The following is a 12,707-nucleotide window of genomic DNA, read 5'->3' on the forward strand; positions in this document are numbered from 1 at the left end:
ATGCAACACTGCATGACACTGCCATTCCACTGAGTAAAATATCATTACCAGGTGATCACAGCGAAAATGATTTCATACTGTTGCCGTGTCCTTTAGGGATTGTTAAAACACATCCAGTGCCTTGTTGATGATTTCTCTTATGGATTTAACTGTGTAAATGTTGTGTGTATATTAGCTGCTGTTGCCATGGAGCACCAAAGTAACACATGCCGAGGGTGTGCATTAGCTATAATGAGGCACAGAATAACAGGAAGGGGGAAAGAAAGTCCCAGAGAGGTATTGCTAACAGCTAGCAGTACTCACTGTACTCATGCTAATGCTAATGGATGGGTAATAAATAGGGTTGCCAACCGTCCCTTAAAATACGGAATCGTCCCGTATTTAGAAACAAAAGCACACGTCCCGTATTGAGCTAATAAGGGACGCACTTTGTCCCGTAATACAGTGAGAATCAAAAGTAGTCTATAAATGTTTATGGAATTAACGCTTTGTTGGAAAGCATAATTCCCAGCCCCTCTCCTGCTTTGTGACCAATGAGCTGACAGCACACTTATGACAATTCGAGTATGACAATTCAGATTACCGCTCATCTCATTGGTCGATGAAAGGTCGCTTACGGAGAAAATACCGGAAGACAACAGATGACCACAACAAGAAGCATGGCCAACAGGGAAACAAACGCCGACACTGCGGTGCAAGTCTCGGACGACAGTACACCTAAAGCTGGGCAAACACTGTGCGATTTTTTCAGTCGCGTTATTCAGCTCCTGCTCAAACTGCACGATTGACTCGCAGGGGTTAGAAGTTGGTAGGTCACGATGCAGGTCTCACACTATACGGCCCGATGCTCTGATGCGACCTGAGTGCTCACACTGTGCCTCCATAACATGAAGGTTATAACAGAAAATCTGTCGCTCTCTCTCTCTGTCTTTCACTCACACAGACACACCACCACCATCAACTTTGCTAAATTGCTAATAAAAAACATTGATCAGGCAGCTGTGAATGAGCAGCAGTGTAAATCCAACTATTTTCACGGTTGTTGTGGTCGTGATAATTTTGTGATGCCACATCGAAAAGGCTCGGATGAGCTTTCCAAAGTTCTACAAGTTGTGCCTCCATCGCTTGTGTCCAGATCACACGCTGCACTGCCGTGCTGCGCCGTCTTTTTCACCGACGTTTACGTGTTTGCGCGTGAGCAGTGTGAGCGGCTCACGAGCGATTGATGATCGAGGTGTTAATCGTTTCTCGTTACCCCACGTATACTACACGACGCACGATGAAGGCCAAAATCGGGCCGATCACCAAATCGGTCGCACGACTCAAAAATCGGCTCAAAATGGGCCAAAAATCGCACAGTGTAAGCCCAGCGTTAGAGCAGCAATGTTTGTTCGCTCAGAGAAAGAAAAATAGGCTGCAAAAGTACTGGGAGGAATGGGAAAAGGGAAACACCTGGCTGGGAAAATACACCATAACACCTTTAAAGCGCACTGCACTGTGTGCCGGCGCACTTTTTCCATAGGCATGCTTCTAGTGGTGGGCACATGAAGAACATGAGGGGCGTGAAAGCTCGGGGAACCCTTAACCAATTTCTTGTCCACCAGGCCACGGCAGAAGCAGATATGGTATGTAAACACTGGTTTGTTGTTTAAACCCTCTGGTTAAGGTTAATATGGGCATGTGCAGTGAATATCAGCGCTATGTGGCCAGAAGTGTGATAATATAACTTATTTTGTGTAATAAACAACTGCAAGGATAGATGATTACAACAAATAGATGACTAATACATAAAAGTAATACATAGATTAATAATGATGATGAGTTGATGCGTAATCATGGGAACAAGTGGGTTTACAAACCTGATTAGCTTTAGAAAAGCTGAAATAATACCTCAACTGAAGCCAATTGTACTAAATGCACTAAATGTGCACAGTTACAAGAATGATTTTGTTCTATTGTTTTCTATTAATTTATATAATTTTAAGTTAAGCAGGACAGAGTTCTTTTAAAGAAAGATTTACTTATATCCTCAAAAGCTAAGCATGACAGGCTTCTGTTTAAGAAAGAGACCTGTTTTACTGTGTTAATGTTGTCATTTTGAGCTAAAAATAAACGGCTAAATGATCATTTGTTTCCCATATGGTCATATCACAAAGAATATGCATCTGCTTAAATCAAATTCAAGTCAAATGGTTAAAAAATAATTTCACACACAAAAAAAAGAGCTACCACACTGGGAAGGGTGAAGACAACTTATTTATTTTTCAGGGAGTTGGCAACCCTAGTAATAAAGCATGCACAACCCTGTGGCATCCTGTAATACCACCACAGTTAGCTTGCTAGCATTTTATGTCACACAGACAAAGCATCCTATTTTCCTGTTGGCGTGTTATCACACACACAGCTACACACACATGTTCTCCCATCAGGTGACACAGTGTTACTTTGTGTAAGCCTCGGTGTATTTCTTTTCTGAAGTTCAATGATTTCACAGTTTCTGCTGCTTTTAGGAGGTAATTGGATGCAGCACACACTCAATTAAGTTGTTAGCCTCTGAGTCATCCCCTCCTCTTTCTTTCTCTCGTTATTGTCCGTATCTCTTTTCCATCCCTTTATTTCCATGGCTAATTTCACTCTCTCTGCTGTTATCTCGTTCTCCTCTTGTCATATCCTCCTATCATCCAACCATTCGTGGCTCCGGGGCCTGGCATTCCTAACAGGGGAGCTGAAGTGTTAGTTAGGCAGTCAGGGGAGGCTTCTTGTTTTGGGACCGGCAGGCACATCTTCCACCACATTGCAGGCACTCATTTACAGGTCGGAGCTTATGGGGAGGGGGTGCTTTTCCCATAACGGGGAGAAGGATGTACTGCAGAGAAATGGAACTAAATGCTTCCATCCACATGTGATAAGTCTGGCGCAAATCTGCACGTGAGATTTTTATTTGAGCTTCCCTGATGTTGTCTTTGTCTCTCCCCCTGTCTGCAGAGTGACTGGGACCGAGTTATTTTTCCATCCTTTTCTGCCTATACCTATGGAGCACCATTTCCTGATGAGACTGTGGTAAGTAGAAGGCACAATCACACATGAATGTAACTCCTGCAGCTACACGTCACCTGTACCCACATACGAATTCCACTTCTGTCTTCTGCGTCCTTGAAATCCATCCCTCGGGGATTAACCCACGTCAGTGAAACAGCTCAGAGAACGTGGGATTCTGAAGCATGCCGCTCACTCTCCTGCATGGCCTGCCTTGTATTTGATCTCACATTTGAAGCAATATTGACTAAGTCGCGTCTCTGGAGATGTTTGCTGCTGTCGACCGTCATGGCTGAACACTACATACAACAGTTTAAACTGTCACTACCCTGCGTGGGTTGGTTGAGAAACATCGACATGACAAAGTTGCCATACTGTTGGCCTTGCATTTTGGAAAGAGGCTAATGGCGAGAGGAAAATAGAAACAGTAGATGGAAAGATGTCAAGACAAGTACAGACTGGCACAGTAGTAAAGTAAAAAATAGCTGGCATGACTGACCGATCGTGCTGGCCCGAGGATGTACTACTATTCTTAGCTTCAGTCTCCTCCTTTTTCTCCATCTCCCCTCACTTTCTCTTCCCTCCTTTCTCTTGATTCGCTCTTGTGATGTCAGCACTCTACAGGATATCTGGTGTTTGGAGGAACCCTGGATCTATCTACTCTTTTTCTGTAATTGGCTAAAACCATTCAACGGACTTCCATCTATCTACCTCCCAAACATTTGTCATTTTATTTATTTATCCTCTCTGTTCACTTGTTTAGCCTTCGTCACCTCAGCTAATACAGTTACACTCCTCTCTTTTTGTCCATTGTTGGATTTACCATGTTAATGAAATGCTGAAGCTTTCACCTAATTACAGCTACAGAGAGGGCCACTTAGAGGCTAAGTGCCCTGTGTTTGTGCATTTTATCTGATGTAATACAAGGCCAGGATGTGATGGGATGTTCTATATAAGTAAAATTACAGATGCATCACATTGTTGCTGTCAGAACCGGAAACTCTCTGCAACATGCCTAAAATGGCCTATTTCTGTCGCCAAGTAGCGTTATCATTCCTGTCATTGTCATCAGGGTAAATATATATTCTGACAGATTCTGAGTGCTCTGCATGAAATAACACACATTAGAAAATAATACACAAGTTGGACACCAAAAGTAGTCTTCTCTGCTATGTCTAAGAATACAGATAGACTTCTATGGTCACTGAATGATCATTGTCATGGCATAGCCTCTTACCATAGGGTCTAGAACAGGCTCTATTCAGGTAATTCAGGAAGTCCTAAGATGGTTAAGATGGTTAGTCAATTAATCATAATCAAGAACACCCATTATAATGATGACTCTCTTTTAATTCTTAGTCTCTGCACAGGCGTTTTTACTTACGTGGTTTAGATTTTAGGAAAGTTGACTCTACCTAAAAATTGATTTAGTCACCTTGACGTCCCCCTTTGGTTTGCTTTCAAATTTTAAAGTGCATTTGATGTCTTGGTTTTCAAAACAACAATGATGGATCTTCTTATTAAGATCCCAAGGACTTTGATTGATACACTAGTGACTTGTCAAATATATCCACACCTCAGATCATACCCTGTTTATCATCTATCTAGGTCTTTACTTTGTCTGTTACAGTGGGTTCATCATGTAGATTATGTGTGCGCCTGAATTAGTCAACACTTGCATTTTTTTAAGAAGGCTTGGGGTCCATGGAGTGGAAATGCTTTATTACTATACTGTATTGCTACATGGTTTGGCAACCTTTCTGTTAAGCTCAGATCCCAAGTTCAAAATTAAAAGGGCTGGAAAGATAGTTGACGTGCTCCTTTCATTTCCCCATTCAGAGTCAGTGATACAGCAGGGTCTGAAAGTTACTGAGGACAAAAATCACATCTTTAATAAGTATCAGTTGACACCATCAGGCAAAAGCTTTAGGGCACCAAACTGTAAGTTCAATAGGTATAAATTTTCTATTGCCAATATCGGCTAATTATTCAATTGTAATTAGGGTAAAAATATAAATAAGTGTTTGTATGTGTGTTTTATGTTTCCCTCTGTTGTCCAGTTTAAATTTCTCAGAAGTGACCCAATAAAGGCTAATCGAATCAAATCGAATCGAATCTATTTCAGTCTAAAAGAGACCAAATAAAGGAACTTTAGGAGTCACCCCCCTGCTGGTCGTTCAAAGGAATGCAGGTTTGCCGCCCTCGGCACTGACTACACTTTTCAGTATGAGAGGATCCTTCCACCTTATAAATTCTGTTCCTTTCTGTGGCTTTACTAACACATCCATAACTGTCCTTGGAGTTTTCTTTCAACTTTTGCTGGATTCTCATTCAGGTGCCAACTGACAAAGTGGGGCTGGAATACATTAATAAAGCACAGCATCTGTGCTTTTCCTGCTGGTATAAGTCAAAATATCTACTGCAGAGAAAAGTCTAATTCACACAGTCAAAGTTAAATCGGAGACCATAAAGTACATTTAATAACACCAATTCCATGAATAGATAAGAGCACATTCGCAAAGTAGCATTTGAACACACTGATAGAGTTTGTGGCCATGTGTAAAATGAATTTTGTGGTGTGAATGAAAAACTTTTTCAAAGTTCTCTTTTTGGCCCAAGGCACTTTTTAGTGGCTGCCTGATGGGAGTAGCTGTAAGGAGTGGTGAAGGAGGTCTACAGGGCCCTTAGTAATGGAAGCTGTGAGGGTCTAAGAGTTGGGTTTAAGTGGTGCTGGTGATTTTGGTTGCATGCTTGATTATTCCTGTGAGCTTTTTCTTGATTTTCACTGTGAAGAAGTTGCAGCAGGATGCTGTTTCTTGTGCTGTACCCTAGGGACTAGGCTGGCTTTCAAGAACAGCTGGAAAAGCTGTTCCACCCCTACAGTTTATATAAAAGATGGATGTAGCCACTGTGATGTCAGCGATTGGTTAGTGAAGTCCCATTATGAGTCCCCGACATGAGTGTTTTTGCTTCCACATGTTGGTTTTGGGAAATGGGGAGTGACGAGTAAAGGCTGGACTTGGCTTTGGCAGAAATAAAAAATGCATGCTCATTGGCTACTAACTTGGGGTTGACAATTCATTAACCTTCAGTAGTGGTCAGAAATGGGAGGTTTGGGCATTTCTCTGTGTCAGCTGATGCAAACTCAAAACCTCTTGCATCTTTACTTCTTATCTTTTAAATTTATGTGCATTTCAGCAGCAGTAATTCTATCAGAGTCACGTCGGGCTTTCCTCCCTTAGTAATGATATGTTTTTGTAATTTGAATGCTATAACTAAGGACTTCCTCTTGACTTTTCACATTAAAAGTCTTGCTGCCTTTCATTTATGGGCATATTTAATGGGCGAAAGTGTTGAGTTTAGCTGGTTATGCCTTGACATCAATTACAATACAGCTTGTGACTACGTGTTTCACTGACAAGTCCACATGAAGCTTTTAACTGATGACTTGTGAGGAGTATTTTGCAGAGATGAGTCACTTTCCTCCATTTTTCTCCCTCACTCACGTCTCACTTCTGAATGGTTATAGGTGTGTGTGGCTACACAGGCTTTACTGCGTGCATGCGTGTGCCTGTGCGGCTCGTGGATCTGTGCCCAGTCTTCCCGCTGTGAGCATATGGTTTCTGGGAGAGTAACTTCAAACAGCAGCTCTTTGTAGCACTGAAGGACAGCATCTCATTAGGACGTGTGCAGTTTGGTGTGTGTAGCTGCAGACAGAAGCGAGCCTGCATTAGAGCAGGTTATCAATTTAGTTTTTTGATTATCTGCAGTGGAGCTTATCGGAAGGAGATAAGAGAATTAGGGCGAAAATCATTTTCCCTGAGCACTCCTTCATCCCAACGTTGTTCCCAGCAACAACATGCGAGAATAAAATCGTCCCATTTTATGTTCTAATTTCTATATTTCTCTCACAGGTGCATTTTTTCCTTTTATGTTCAAATAGGACTCTTTCTGCAGTTTTTGGATTATAAAAGTTTTTTATTATCGCTCTTCTTTATCCAACGTGCACAAGAAGGGACGTTCCTCAAAGGCAAAATTTTCTGTTTAATGTTATTCAAGGAAAATAAAATATACAGAACAAAAATAGAGTCTAGTGCAGAGCAATACTGCAAATCTTGGTATCGATCTGATGCCATGTAAATATTGCAGATACCCATACCAGAGTTTTTAACCTATAAAGGCAGTTTATGTACGAGAGAGCAGCGTGTTATGATTTATGAGCCGAATCATCATTAATTTGCAAATCTTGAACACATTTGAATAACTGCTAAATCACACCCTTCAGCTTTTCTTTTATTTTGAAACTGGGTGTTTTTGGAGACTGTAATGTAAATGTGCCTGTCTCTAAACATGCTGGGTCAGCTTCTGTCATTTAAATGTACTAAAGACTATAAATAAAATAGGCACATTTCATTTCCAAAACAATTATTAATCTAACACAGGTCAGTGGGATACATATTAAACTATAAGAATAAAAATAAAGCATCGATCGAAAGAATACCAATTCCAGCTTTGGTTTTGATATTATTGATATTTGGATCCAGGTCGAGATAAAAGACAACCAGAACCAGTGGCTGTATTCAGTCCAGAAATCAATGAAAATTATAAACTGAACTATTATTTTCCATGTCTCGATCTATCCATCTTTTTTGCCTCCTGGTCTCATTCCCACCCTCATCACTCTCTTTTTCTCCCGCCGGATGATTTATGGATATCTTTCATCAATGCTAAAAGCAGCGCTCATCTGTTCTGAACTACTGAAGACCTGTATCATAAGATGAAAGAAAAAAACAGAGAGACTAGAGTTAAGGGCTTGCAGCCTATGTAATGCGTTTGTCTGTGTGCAAGTGTGTCACAGAAGAAGAAAAAGAGCGATGGAGTCGAGAGACGAGAGGCAAAGGGAGGCAGAAACTGTCTCAGCCGTCACATGATTTAATCAAAGCCATCCATCACATCAGGATAATTAGACAGCAGCATGGATCGCACGGCCAGAGCCCATCAGTTAGAACGCACGTACACACAAACGCGTTCACACCCATCTGTACTTCTATCCAGAAAACAAGAGAGGAGGGACCCAGCACAGTCAGCACTGGATCCATTCAGGACTGTCACAGCAAAAACATGTTTGTACAAAATTTAGACATAATAACTCAGCGACAGACAATGGGGAACGGTGTGAGCGAGTCGGCCTAAGTTGGTGTCCGTCAGTGGGGCTTTCAGTTCTTGATGGCTAATTAATTGCGCAGAATAAATGCTGGCAGTCAGAGAACTCCGCATAAAGCCAGATAATGACCAGAGTTCACGGCCTGACTGCAGAAAATGTCAACAAAAAAAGTCAGAAAGTGTCATTTATGCCTTAAGACCTGTCTTGCAATAAGAGGAAAAAAACTGAACAAAACTCTTACTCCTAATCTAGCTTTCCATTGTGTTTTAGATTTTATGATAAAATCTGTACACAAAAAAGGTTTAAAGCCGTACTAGTGGGAATTATATGATAACGTGTAATGCAAAGGGACTTGTATTAACCTCTTTTTAACAAACCCTCACATATTAATCTCCTGAATCTGTTTCGGACCTATTGCCCTTAACATTATATGCCGTAGTCGAGCCTCTGCACTTTAATCACATAATTTCGAGCAGCAGTAGGTAGCTGTTTTCACTAAATGGGTCTAAAAAATTAATCTACATTACCAAATATCAGGCAGACTAAACACAGAGGAGCCTTTGGCCTCTTAGAGATGGTGTTTTTTTTTTGTGTGGGTTTTTTTTTTCAGATGGCAGTGAAGACTAAAAGGAAAATATGAACTGGGCCCCAAACAATGCTGAATTGCCCACATCAGCTTCATAAATCACATGGCCTCTAGCCAAAAAAATGCCTCGTGGCTTAAATAATTTCCTCTTTGCTGTGCTTTGAAATTTCCTTTTGTTAGTGACTTTTGGTTCGGTTTGATCCATGAAATACATTTCCTGAGCCTTGAAAATAGCCTTTGTGTTGCAAGGCAACATCTGCTGCTTAAATAGTGCGGGCCTCAAGGGTGTTTAAATTGTAGCAAGTATAAGTATTGTAGTTGAGAGAGAAAGATTAGTGCTGCTGTTGTTAACTATAACAGCTATTATTATCACTTCAAAAGACTTTTCTTTCATCCTCCAAACATTGCAGTTGAGCTTAAGGTGGATTTGGACTTTGGACTTTTTATTCAAACTCAAAAGAACAAAGCAGAACATGTTTGTCGTAGTATGGTCACACCAAAAAAACAACATACTTCAAAACTCTCCAGCTAAGCCTCAGCGGTCTTTACTTCCTGTTAAATGCTGCCACATTGATTTTGAACTGTGGACTTACCAAATGTGAATGTACACCTTACAGCCAGTTCACCTTTTTCATGTGACTTAACATCAGTATGGGAAAGGCAAAATGAGGCCTCACACAGTTATTTTTAGCAGTTTTGTTAAGCTAAAGGTCAGACAGTAGTCATATCGGATGGACTTGCGACTATCCAATCAGGTTTTCCCAACTGCTAGCAAAAAGTAGAGGAAAGCACTGCTTGAAAATAAACTCAAATAAAAAAATGGATCACCATTAAATGTGCTTATTAGTGCTTACCGTTGCTCTGGTGATGAATCCTTAATCTCCTCATGGCAGCGTTACTGACCCAGTCAAATCAAAACGCTTTCATTCTGGATTTTTGATGCAGTTCATCAACATGTGGAGCTCTGGCAGAAACATTAAGGCTTTCTGTATGTCTACTGCAAAATCCTAGAACTTGCATTAGAAATGTATTAAGGGAAGCAGAGTGATCCTAGCTTCTAGGTTGGCAAGCCTTGGTGTACTCTATAATTTGCCACTGATAATTTTGAAGCTTGATGTGCCTTCAGTGTAACGCCCCCCCCCCCCCCCAAAAAAAAAAAAAAACCTAAAATAAATGAAATCCTGATGGGCTGTTAGTCCTGTGATGGACTGGCGACCTGTACAGAGTGTACCCAGCCTTTCAACCTATGACAGCTGGGATAGGCTCCAGCTCCATCATGATCCTAATTGGATAAGCAGAAGAAAATGAATGGATGGATCTTGATGGCCAATTAAATCTGTTGTTTGATACAATCAGTGGAAATTTCCATGAAGTTTTGAGTGTCTGTGTAATATTTATACATTTATCTATATGGTAATCTGTAGATACAGTCAGTGCTATTGGAATCAACTTTCTAGTAATGCCCAAATGTGCATCAGACCAACAGATAAGACTTGGTGCTAATATGATTTCCCACTCACGTCCTTTGTTGCTGATGTGTTGCACCTTCACATCGCCTTTATTAAGCCTTGCTTCCTCCCTGCTTTCTGTCATGCCCTGATATTAAAATAATGAATAAGCGTTTCAATGAAAACTGTTGGAAACGCTTTCTGTCTTTACGCAGATTGTTTAATGATGCTCTTACTAAAGTGCTTTTTTTTGCATTTGTTAATTGTTGATTTTAATAAATCAAACATAAAGGAGCACCGATGCCTTAATCCTCCTGTCGAAAGAAAAAAAAATAATGATTTTGCCAATTACATGCAAGTCATGTGATAGGTATTGCAACTAGAGATTAGCACTAATCCCTTCAAGATGTATTTTTATTGTCTTAGCTCATAATCAACCAACAATGTGGCTTTAACGCTCTGAGTGATCCTGTTTTAATGGTAATTTTAGGTTTGCATTGATTTGTTGTGGGGGAGAGCAGTGGATTTATGGGCTCTCACAGGAATTTAAAAACAATATAGACTAATTAATGTGTGCTTACTCTAATAAATGCATGCCAGCGCCTGTAGAGTGGTGGCTTATCCTGCATGATGGCAGTAGGCTCTGCTCTTGCTGCGTGCACCGAGAGGTCGTGCCCTTTTTCTTTTTTCTTTCACATATTCTCATTGATCTCGTGACCAAGTTGCAAGAGTGCAGCACTCGGATTAGAGTTTTTCCTCTTGTTCTTTCTACCTCACCCCCCACCAAGCTGCGACAACCCTCATTTTCTCTCTCCCTTTTCTCTTCTCGAGCAAAAAGGCTGCGAAAAAATAAAAAGTATCACATCTTCATTTGCCATTATCACCCTATCTCTTCTTTGGATGCAGCCTTTCACGCTGCATTTCATTTTCACTTGTGACCGAGTTGTCGGTGCAGGTAATAAGATGGTTTGAGCAGAAAACAGATTATTATTGTCACAGAAACCAGCTCGTAACAACAAATAGATGCAAGGGGAACTATTGGGGGGTCTAGCTTTTTCACACAGCTTGTCGCATCTGTGTGTCCTCACATGCGCCTTGTGCAAGAGGGACATGAAGACAGGTCCAGCTTGTAGACGCTCACAGTGATCTGTCCTGTGAGTCACTGGTGAAGCAGCATATGCTTGCAATACACAGAGACACATGCAGAGCGTGAACGCTTCGTTGTGTGAGCATCAAGAGACTAAAGTGGGTGTTTTTATTTATCTATCTAAAAGAAGCTGAAGTCTGTTTCATTTCTGATTTCTTTTTTTTTTTATCCTCACACGCATAAAACTCACTTGATCACCGGTTTACTCGAGTAAAAGAGTGGGTGGATTCTTGGATATCATTGGCATCGCAGCAGTGAGCAAGTGACTGGATCAACTTATGAGCAACACACACCTCGGCTTTTGAGGGCTTTCTTAAAGCTGAACATAACACTGTTTAATTTGGGTGTAACTCCTTGTCGCAACCTAGGTTTTAATATTTTCGTGTTTGCCACCACCACAAATGAAAGGCGGAGATGTGATATTGCAGCTGCACAGAAGAAACGTCCCAGAAGTTGCCAGGCAGAAAAAAATAAAGCTGAACAGCAAACTTATCATCTCTTTATCTCTTTTTGCCGACTCAAATAAGGAGCTAACACGACTCTAAAATAGCTCTCACAAATCCAGACTCTGACGAATGTCTGTCTCCTTGGACCATGTTTGCGTTTGAAATTTGAAACGTATGTTAAAATAACATACGTGCTCTATATCTGGAACAATACAGAGAGTGTGAATGATTGGCCGAGGTTAAAAATGGCACATTGCAGTTATGGTTACCATGGTGAAAGCAGCTTATAGCAGACAAAACCTGTCAAGAGAATGCAGAGAGAGCCCTGTGGTCATAGCCTTGAACATGTCCAATGTACACTGCACACGTAATCAGCGTGGGCGGAGTGCACGCAGAAAACTGACATAGATGAAACACACTGAGTTTGACGCACACACACATACACACTGAATGGTGGGTTTCAGCATTGTGCAGCATGTTGTATGTCACATTAACCCTCTCGAGGCAGGCGTTGCCGATTTGCAACAGTTAAAAACTAACAACCTGATTACCCCACATACATGTTTTATGAGTTTTTTTTACTCAGAAGTACCACTGCAGGACTTGGTTGTGCATTAGCAACAAAAAGTTTAATTTGAGCCTGAGAGGGTTAAACAGTTATGCAAATTTCAAAAGACAAGACCTGCGTTCAGGGATACTGTGTTAGCCAAAATGAAGTATCATACAGCCAGTCAGGTCCAGCCCACTGGATGGCTTTGAGTAGTGTGAAAATTGCTGAGAAGAGGAACATGATTTTTGGACTTTTCATTGAAGTGTAAAGAATGGATCACATCATGAGAGTGGTTATCTGAGCTGTTAATTTCAAGCAAAGGGGACCGTA

General features: G+C 41.0%; 1 protein-coding gene across 3 annotated transcripts in view; it reads left to right on the plus strand.

The window, feature by feature from the left end:
• The window catches only part of dlgap3 (discs, large (Drosophila) homolog-associated protein 3), a 156,771-nt gene that overhangs the window by 79,846 nt on the left and 64,218 nt on the right, over positions 1–12,707 (plus strand). For 2 of the 3 annotated variants that reach the window (XM_085395585.1, XM_085395586.1), the window contains exon 2: positions 2,986–3,060. The gene's annotated coding sequence lies outside the window, so the exon portion shown is untranslated. Of the gene's footprint in view, positions 1–515; positions 1,626–2,985; positions 3,061–12,707 lie in introns of those variants that run through there. The other variant, XM_085395584.1, reaches the window with a different exon arrangement.

The sequence above is a fragment of the Rhamphochromis longiceps genome, linkage group LG22, assembly GCF_057381845.1.
Source record: "Rhamphochromis longiceps isolate RC_006_pf linkage group LG22, R_longiceps_female_GT1.1, whole genome shotgun sequence".
Lineage (NCBI taxonomy): Eukaryota > Metazoa > Chordata > Actinopteri > Cichliformes > Cichlidae > Rhamphochromis > Rhamphochromis longiceps.